This window comes from Citrus sinensis, chromosome 8 (genome assembly GCF_022201045.2).
Source record: "Citrus sinensis cultivar Valencia sweet orange chromosome 8, DVS_A1.0, whole genome shotgun sequence".
Classification (NCBI taxonomy): domain Eukaryota; kingdom Viridiplantae; phylum Streptophyta; class Magnoliopsida; order Sapindales; family Rutaceae; genus Citrus; species Citrus sinensis.
In genome coordinates this window covers 24,691,343-24,701,993 of record NC_068563.1, presented here as the reverse complement: position 1 = coordinate 24,701,993, position 10,651 = coordinate 24,691,343, and positions in this window count along the sequence as shown.

Genomic DNA, 10,651 nt, shown 5'->3' with positions numbered 1-10,651 from the left:
GTTGTTAGTTTATGGGCTAAACTAGAAGGTATCTATATGACCAAGTCCCCAGCAAATCGTCTCTCTATTAAAAAGAGAATGTTCACTCTGAAAATGGTGGAAGGTTCATCTCTGGATCATCATATAGATGAATTTAATAAAGTTTGTGATACTTTAGAATCTATAGATGAGGGCCTGGATGATGAAAGTAAAGCACTTCTTTTAATAAGCTCCTTACCAAAATCATATGAGCACTTTGTGGATGCCTTGATGTATGGGAGGCAATCTTTGACTCTTGATGAAGTTAAGGCTGCCCTTAACACTAGAGAGCTACAAGGAAAACAAAATGCTGTAGAGAGTGGTGTTGGTGAAGGTATGACAGCAAAGGGTAGATTTGATAAACATGATGAAAAGAAGAAGAACGAAGGGAAGCAGAAGAAGAAACAGAAGGGCTGGAAATGTTTTCAATGTCACAAAGAGGGGCATCTTAAAAGGGATTGCCCTGAAAGGAAGCTTAAGCCAAAAGACTCAATGAATCGAAGTGGAGATGCAGCCATAGTTGAAGAAGAAGGGTATGAGTCAGTAGGTGTATGTGTAGCAACTGACTGCAACCAAAAATGTAAATGGATCTTGGACTCTGGATGCACTTTTTATATGACCCCTTTCAAGGATTACTTTACTGAATACCATAAATTTGATGGTGGTAAGGTAATGATGGGGAATAATGCCATGTGTAAAGTCATTGGTATTGGTACTGTTAAACTTAGATTACAGGATGGAACCCTATTGATGATTAAGCAAGTAAGACATGTGCCTGACCTTAAAAGGAACCTTATCTCCTTGGGGATGTTTGATAAAATGGGGTATAGCATTAGGCTTGAATCTGGTTATCTAAAGATATTAGATGGCTCTAAAACAGTCTTGAAAGGAAATAGGAAAAATAGAGTGTATGTCCTAAATGGAGAAATCATAGTTAGTGAATCAGGCTTTTCTGGAAGTGTCAAAACAGATCACACCAGGTTGTGGCACTTTAGGCTGGGTCATATCAGTGAAAAAGGTTTAAAGGAGTCAGAGAAACATGGTGTATTAGGCAAAGAAAAAATAGGCAGTCTAGAGTTTTGTGAAAACTGTGTGTTTGGCAAATCTTCAAGGGCAAGCTTTAAGAGATCAAACCAGAAGTCAGAAAATGTCCTAGACTATATACACTCAGATCTCTGGGGACCAGCTCAGGAGTTGTCTCTAGGAGGGAATATATATTTTGTATCTTTCATTGATGATTTTTCTAGAAAGGTCTGGACTTATGCTTTAAAGCATAAGGATCAGGTGTTTGAAAAATTTAAGGAATGGAAGAGCCTGGTTGAAAATCAAACAGGCAAGAAAGTTAAGAAGCTGAGGACAGATAATGGGTTGGAATTTTGCAACCAACAGTTTAGGAGTTATTGTGCAAATGAAGGAATAATGAGGCATAGGACAATGAAGTTTACACCCTAACAAAATGGGCTAGCTGAAAGGATGAACAGAACACTTATGGAGAAAGTAAGATGCATGTTGATACAGTCCAGGCTTCCAAAGTCCTTGTGGGCAGAGGTACTGATGACAACTAGTTATTTGGTGAATCTCAGTCCCTCCTCAGCACTAGATTTCAAGACACCTTTTGAAATGTGGCATGGTAAACTAGCAAGCTATGAAGGCCTGAGAGCATTTGAATGTTCAGCCTATGCTCATATCAAACAGGGAAAGCTTGCACCAAGAGCATTGAAAGGAGTCTTTATGGGCTACCCAGATGGAGTGAAAGGTTATAAGATCTGGTGCACTGATCTAAGACCCCCAAAGTGTATAATCAGCAAGGATGTAATCTTCAATGAAGATGAGTTGATAAGAAAAACTCAACCAGCTGAAGAAACTAACTCAGGTTTAAAACCTCCTGAGATGTTGGAATTTGAGGTGGAGCAGCCTGATCAGAGGAACATAGAAGAAGCAACATACTTTGAAGATATTGAAAATGACTCAAGGGAAGCACAAGCACCTTATCAACATGTGGAGACAGAATTAAATTCTCAGATAAGAGACTATCAACTAACCAGAGATAGAAAGAGAAGGCAAATCAAACCACCAAAAAGGTTTGGTTATGCAGATCTAACTGCCCTTGCATTAGCTGTAGCACATAATATAGCTGATGAAGAACCAAAGACCTTCAAGGAGGCAGTTCAGAGCTTAAATAAAAGGGAATGGTTGGCAGCAATAGATGATGAAATTGCTTCTCTATATAAAAATAAAACATGGGAATTGGTTGTGAAGCCAGTAAACAGAAGAGTGGTTGGATGCAAATGGATCTACAAAGTCAAGGAAGGTTTAACTCAGGCAGAACCAAGGAGGTTTAAAGCTAGACTTGTAGCTAAGGGGTATACTCAAAGGGAATGGGTTGATTTTAAGGAGGTGTTCTCTCCAGTAGTCAGACATGCCTCAATAAGTGTGATCCTAGCCGTAACAGCAGTTGAAGACATGGAGCTTGATCAACTTGATGTCAAGGCTGCATTCCTGCATGGGAGACTATAAGAAGATATATTCATGAGTCAACCAGAGGGGTATGAAGACCCTAAGAAGAAGGACTGTGTTTGCTTGTTGAAGAAATCACTCTATGGGCTCAAGCAATCCCTTAGGCAATGGTACCTCAGGTTTGATGAATTCATGGTGTCAAATGGGTTTATGAGGTGTAACTATGATTGCTGTGTTTATTTTAAAAGGATAAATGTAAGTGTATATGTGTATCTGCTGTTATATGTAGATGACATATTACTGGCAAGTAAGGATAGAGAGGTAATTAAAGAATTAAAATTGCTGCTCAGCACAGAATTTAAAATGAAGGATCTGGGGCAGGCTAAGAAGATTCTAGGAGTAGAAATCAGAAGGAACAGGAAAAGTGGGTTGCTATTTCTGTCACAAGAAAGCTACTTAAAGAAGGTATTGACCATCTATGGAATGACTGATTCAAAACCTGTCCAGACACCTCTTGCTTCCCATTTCAGACTCAACAGCTCCCAGTGTCCATCTACTGATGAAGAAAAGCAAGAGATGATGTCAGTCCCCTATGCAAATGCAGTAGGGTGTCTGATGTATGACATGTTCTTAACAAGACCTGACATGGCACATGCTGTCAGTGTAATAAGCAGGTATATGGCCTCACCTAGAAGGGAACATTGGAAGGCTGTGAAGTGGGTAATGAGGTATCTAAATGGGACCTTGAAGAAAGGTCTAGTGTATGGGAGAAACAGGGAAAATGGAGATAGCTTATGGGGGTATGTTGACTCGAATTTTGCTGGAGATTTAGACAGAAGAAGGTCTCTGACTGGATATGTGTTTATGCTGAAGGGATGTGTTGTTAACTGGAAGTCTGCATTACAGCATGTAGTGGCACTCTTTACAACAGAAGCTGAATATACAACTGCTGCTGCTGTTAAAGAAGCTTTGTGGCTTAGAGGGTTAATATCTGAGCTGGGGAAAATGCAGAGCACAGTCTCTATATTCTGTGATAGTTCCAATGCTATTCATTTCTGCAAAAATCCAGCATACCATGAGAAGACAAAACATGTAGGCATCAAGCTGCATTTCATAAGGCATGAAGTCTCAAGGGGTGAGATCAAAATGGTTAAAATCCATACTAATGTAAACCCTGTAGACATACTTACAAAGATTGTTCCTGTAGCTAAGTTTGAGTTAAGTTTAGACTTACTCGGACTAGGTATTGTCTAAGTGATACTTAGTGTTGGAGAAGGAGTATGCAGAGGAGTATTGATTCAAGGTGGAGAATTGTGAGGTTTGCTGGTGAATCAAACTTATCAGAACCAAACGATGACGTTTTGGCAATTGAAGGAGAACTTAAAAGACACGAGAAAAGCACGTGTGTTGTCACTTAAGATTAAAGCTTAAAACGGCAGTTCACCCATGTCGTTTAAAGGAAGCTTATAAGTGATGCACGTGACAGATGCGTGAAGGTCTCATCTCAGTTCGTTAAGTTTGTTATGCTACGTGTGAGCAATCTGTTCGATCTGGGTTTAAGCTGGTTAGTTGCTCTGGTTGCTATAAGAGCAGGCTGATGAAACGAATTAGTTTAAGCTTGTAAATTCATATTAGAAGAGTGGTTGAGAGTTCTCTGAAATCTTGTAAACCACTCTCTGTGAGAAAGATCCTCCATTGTTGGGTAATATAAGCTCTGCAGAAAACTTTTCCCGTGGATGTAGGTTGTACCAATTGGTGCAACTGAACCACGTAATTGATTCTTGTGGTGTCTGTGATTTTTTTTGTTTCTTGATTCTTTATTCTTTCTAGTTCTTGGGTACATTGTTACTTTTCTGGGTTCACTCTTCATTTGTGCATCTTGGAGTTATTCTTTATCAAAGGTCCTGGGAAGTGTTTTCATTTGTCTTAAGGGTTATAAGCAGATTAAAACACTAAAAAACACGTGACAAGTTATGAATAAATTATTTGATTAATAAAAACTTTGATAATGTGTACCTTAAATAAGCATGAAAAATAAAAAAAATAAATCTAATACATGTATTTTTTGACATTAATATATGATATTTATAACGTTATTTTTAGTATATTAAATGATTTTTTTCTTGTTAATTATGGAAGCCAACCAAGAATTATTTAATCATTTGAATTAAAATTAATGTAGTAAATAATATTCAAAATTATTAGAAAAACAGTAATTATAAGTACAAAGAGATAAAACTATTACAAAACACACACATATAAAGTCCTATTATGTTTAAAATTCTCATTCACAATAAAAAAGAAAAATTGGTAGTTGAATGCACACAAAACAAAGAAAATTGAAAAATAAAAAAATAAATGGATAATTTATATAGTAGGAAATAAATGTATCTAATAGGGGTATTAATGAAAGAGAATATTAAAATTCCATTAAGATGTTTTGCAATTCAGATAAAAGTCATAATATTTAGCTTTTTTTTTTCATTCAAACCTAGTTATCTTATAATCAGACATAAGTTATAGAAAACAAATAAGCTAAAAATTCTAGATATCATAAAATAATTGAAATTTAGATTTTAGACCAAAAAATAAACAACACCTTAGTGTACAAATACACTCCATTTTTTTTTTTATAAAAAAATTATAAACTGATAATATGTTTTGTTGATATATGTAGGGTATTTTAGCAAGAAACATTTAACATTTAAAAATGAAAATATGTGGCATAATCTAATGCAATCAATTTTTTTTTCAAGTTTTTAATTAATTAAGATAAGATTTTGTCGATCAATCAAGAAGTAAATGTTGATAGAATCAGTTTCACAAATGGAGAATCAATAGTTTCTTTATATGTTTTTTTTTTTTTTTTTGTGTTCAAGTTTTAAAAATTTCTATTCTTAAGTAAAAAAATCACAAAAGAGAACAATATCTCTCAAAGAACTACAATTTTGGTGTTCCATAATGGAGTTTAAAACTTCATTATGATTGCTTTGTATAATTTTGTTGGATTGATCTCCTTTTTAATTTGTATTTGTGGGTAGTACTTCCCGTTCAAAGCACTTAAATGTTTTGCTATATATAAAATTCATTAATGAAAGAATTGAAAGAGAAATTTTCTTAAACCAAAAAAAAAAAAAAAGTTGTTTTATTAATAAAATTGAAAGACATAGACAACATATTAGTTACAAAAGTGAAAACCCAATATTGCCCTCTTAATTTGTAACATATATCCGGGGGGTTTCCAATAACTGGTTGAGGTGAAATCTAGGTAATTTCCATTTGATTCTGTAGAATCCGCAGGCACTTTTAAATCCCTCCTGTTCTTGATATACACATATAGCTGAAATTGCAGCCTTGATGTAGTTCTGCAAGAGGGTGCAATCTTAGCTCAATTTTTACTCCTCGGAGTGCTTGGATTATAAATTTATTTTTGTTTCTCGCTCCAAGCTTCTTTCTGCATTCATGTAAATACAATAATTAAATGATGTAATTTTATGTAAAATATAGTACAAAGAAAACACGCGTCAAAAAAGGCATCAATATTAAAGAATTATAAAAGAAATATTACACGTGTTAAACGTGGATAAATAACTTGATTTTTTTTAATATACCTTGAGGAGGAGTAGGCAATGGGGTAAAAGTCTTCTGAAATGTCATGAACAGCGATCGATCGTGCTTGATTAGCAAGCTAATAAAATTTCTAACTGAATGATCATCGACATATTGATGAGAAGAAATTTCAAGCCAGTATTTCTTCTCCATATCATTTTGAAAAGGAGATTTTGTTGTGAAAATATTTGTCGCAAGCCAGGGAATTTATATGCGTGGGCAATTGAGTAGTGCCGGATTAATCGATTTTGCCACACTTTTAAAAAATCTTCTAATTAATAAAGGCAGGAGACTTAAAATGGCATATTGGTGCACTGCATGCATGAATTTAATGGTTCATAAATATATTCATTATTGCATATCTACAGATAAGATTTACAAAATCTGGTCAGATCTTATCTTTTAATACAATTTTTTTGAACAGTGATATGTACATAAAAAATAGCGCAAAAATATAAACCATCACTCAAAGATTAAAAATAATTAACTATAGAGAATAATTTCATTATCTTTTGCACCTTTTGTACAAATCACGCCAAACAAAAGCAGCTCGAGTCAATCCTAAATTTGCTAAGCATTCAACAACAGAATCGATTGCCTTAAAAGAACTCTATATGTATCTTTTACCATCTTGTATGTGGAAATTACTAGCGCACCAATGGGCCAGCGAACCTTTTCAAAAACCAAAATAAAAACATTAACATTGGACATTACTTAAATCGTTGTATTATGTATGAAATTTTCAAATTATGCGTTTCTTATTATTATGTCTAATGTTTTAGTAAAAATGTATGTATGTGTACACACACATTCATACATATACATACATACATATATATATATATATTCTCTAGTGAGGATACCATCACTTTGTTAAAGTGAAGATGTCACAAAATACAAACAAAAAAATATAGATTTCAATACATTGAAACTATATTTTTTTTGTCTATTGGTGTATCGAAATATGTGTTTTTTTTTTTTTTGCTTTTTTTATATCCTCGCTTTACTAAAATGAAAATATCCTCACTCATATATATATATATATATATATAGTCTCAATTAAAAATATAAATCTTAAAGAAAATTTCATTAATACATAAGAAAATACATCATATTCAAAAAGAAATTTAATTGCGATTAAACATTATCTGAATTGTGTCTTACCGTATTTTCGAGAATTAATAGTATCTACAAATTTTTTTTAATGTAGATAATCATACAATCTGATTAAAACTCCTTCTGCATCTTATTTTGAAGGCGGTGTCAATGCTCGTTCAGTCGTTGCAGTCGAAACTATAGATAAACATAAAAAAAAGGTTAAAAAAGCAATCACAAATTCGCTAACAAAAGCCATAAAATCGTCAGCCCATCACTAATGACACATTGGCACTATCCAAAAGCCATAGAATAAGTTTAATTAATAAATTAATATCATCTATAATATGCTGGATCGAATCTATGATCTATCTCTATCAATAATCAATTTCAAATGATCTCTATCTAATCTATCAATAATCAATTTAATGTTAGAATTTAATGGTTAAATTATCTTCATTTGACCTAACAATAACTTGATCTTACACAATGAAATTTGAACAAGACTTAAAGAATATGATCTTTAGTCTATACAACCTTATAATTAATAAATATATTGTAAATGATTGAATAAAAATATAAACTTATTATCTATTCTTACCAAGAAGAAAATGAAGAACTGAAGAAGTCAAGAAAGAAAGCACATTCTGGAATCTCGAATAAAGTAAATGTTCGCTCTTATTTATTTATTATATAAATGGCAAAATTGTAAATTAATAGAGTGGTACAATTGTAAATAAAATAGTGGCAATTTTATAAATTTTTCACAATGGCATTTTTTTTTGTAAATTTGCCAAAGATTTGGACGGGTTGTAGCCCGACCCAGTCCACATGTAGCCTTGCCACTGGGTAATACTATTATGCTATTACACCATATGATAATCGCTTTTCCTTTAATAAAGTTTAAAATCTTTGAATAAATCAATACTACATGTGTGTGTATGGGAGGAATAAAGTGAACAATCACACGCAAGTCATCAAATAATAGAATAACACAATTATTTCGATACATTACAAGAAGGGAAATTATCATTGCACAACCTTTATTTTGCCTTATATTCATTTAATCACTACAAAATTTTAACATGTACTTTGCACCACATTTTTTCTCACATTTGTATCAACTAGCCACTTTTGCATTAACACTATTAAATAATTTTAATAAAATGATAATTTTACCCCCAAATAAATTAAAAGACTATTTTATTTTATAAAAATTTTAAAAAATAAAAATTTAATGATAAAAATATCCCTAAATTTAATAAAAATAAATCCCAAAATTAGAATTTTTATTTTTTAAAAAATAATTTTATTATAAAATTATAATTATAAAAATAATTGCGAAATTTTGGGATTTAATAAAAATCCCCTAAATTATTAAAATTTTAGGATTTATTCTTTTAAGAAATAAATTCAGTTATTTTAATAAAATTTTACAAAATTATAATTTTTTAATAAATAAATTCATTTATTTATATTAAAATTTTGTAAAATTATAATTTCTAATAAAATAATTATTAAAATTTTGTAAAATCTAAATTTAGTAAAAATCAGTTGAGCACCTCTATTTATGATTTATTTTTTTATTAAATTTAGGGATATTTTTATGATTATAATTTTTAATTTTAAAAGTTTTTATAAGATAAAATAGTTTTTTAATTTATTTAGGAGTAAAATTGTCATTTTATTAAAATTATTTAATAGTGTTAATGCAAAAGTGGTTAGTTGATACAAATGTGAAAAAAAAAAAGTGGTGCAAAGTACATGTTAAAATTTTGTAGTGGTTGGATGGACATAAGGCAAAATAAATGTGGTGCAATAATAATTTCCCTTACAGGAATAATATTATTGCAACATATCCCTCAATTGGAAAGCTACATTAATGATAAACCTACCATATATTACATGGCTTGATCTAATTTGAACTTATGTGATCAAATGTTTTGTCATTTTTCAACTATATTTAAAAGGACTTCAATCTTTTTTTTTTTTTAATTGTTAGCTTAGTTTGTTGTATTATAATTTTTTTATCTATTAACTCACGTAATTTCGTTAATTGGTCCGCTTATTATTATTATTATTATTATTAATATTATTTTAAATACTACTTTTAACTCTAAATATGTATTATAGGATTAGATTGAGATATATGTACATGTTAAAATTTTTATTCAATAGATTAACTTTACTTTAAATTTATTTTTTCTTCTTTTAGCAAATCTTAAACGACATGTCAATGTGAAAGGAATTTATTTATCAGAACAAAAAAGGAAATCTAGTTAGCGTAACAATATTGAATTTTTTCATTTAGTTAATGTTCTATTCTTAATGACAAAAATAAAATAAAGGAAAATAAAATTTCCGAAAAGAAATACAACTTTGGTTTTTAATTGATTTTAGATATAAAACTTTTGTTTTTAATTTTTATTTGTGAATGGAGTAAAATGGATCTCATTCAAAGCTCTTCAAAGATTTTTCTAACAACGTTCGTTAATGACAAGAATCGGGAGATGAATTCTCATAAACCAAAAAATTATTTAATTACATTGAAAGCCATACATAACATATTAGTTACAACAAAAGTGAAAAACTAATATTGCCCTTTTTTCAACAAGTTGAGCTGAAATCTAGCTAATTTCAATTTGAGTTTGTAGCATGGGCAATGCATGCATGCGTGCATGCATTAATTGGATTCTCCCGGCACTTGAAGTCCCTCTTGTTCTTGTTGTAATTGAGCCGAAATTGCATTTTAATATGTGGTTCTACAAGAGCGTCCAATCTCAGCTCATCTCATTTTCTACTCCGAGATGTGCTTGGATGGCGACATTATCTTGTTTATCTATCCTGTTAGGAAATTGGTGAGTGAAATAGACACGCAGCTAAAATAAAATTGGAAGAAAATAAAGAACAAGCACAAAAGAGGACACCAGAAATTATGTGGTTCGGCTTTTAGCCTATGTCCACGGGCGAAGACAGAAGGGAAATATATCTCTAGTGAAATAAGGATTACAAGTATTGTAATATTTTGGCTCACTACCCAAAACCCCAATACACCCAATCTCTCACTCACTAATTACACAAGAGTATTAAAACTCTTAATCTCTCACACAACTCTTTCTCTTTTACAAAACAGAGAAGAGAAACTTAAGAAAAATGGAATGAATAAAATGAGGAGGGAGCCTCTCTATTTATAGCCAAAGTTTTGGCTATTAAATTATTATTATATTTTAATTTTCTTGGGCGGCATCCTATTTTTCCATCTTCTTCTTTCTTCTTTTTCTTCATTCCAAATTTGCTGCTGCTAAATTCTTCTTCAAACAAAGTTGTTGTTGACCATCTAGATGACCACTTTATACTATCTAGATGCCCACTTTGTTTGACATTTCTCCCACTTGGAGATTTGATTGAGAATCAATCAATCTCCACATCATTCTTTCTGCTTCGCCATTGTCATGTTGCCTACGTTTCTGCT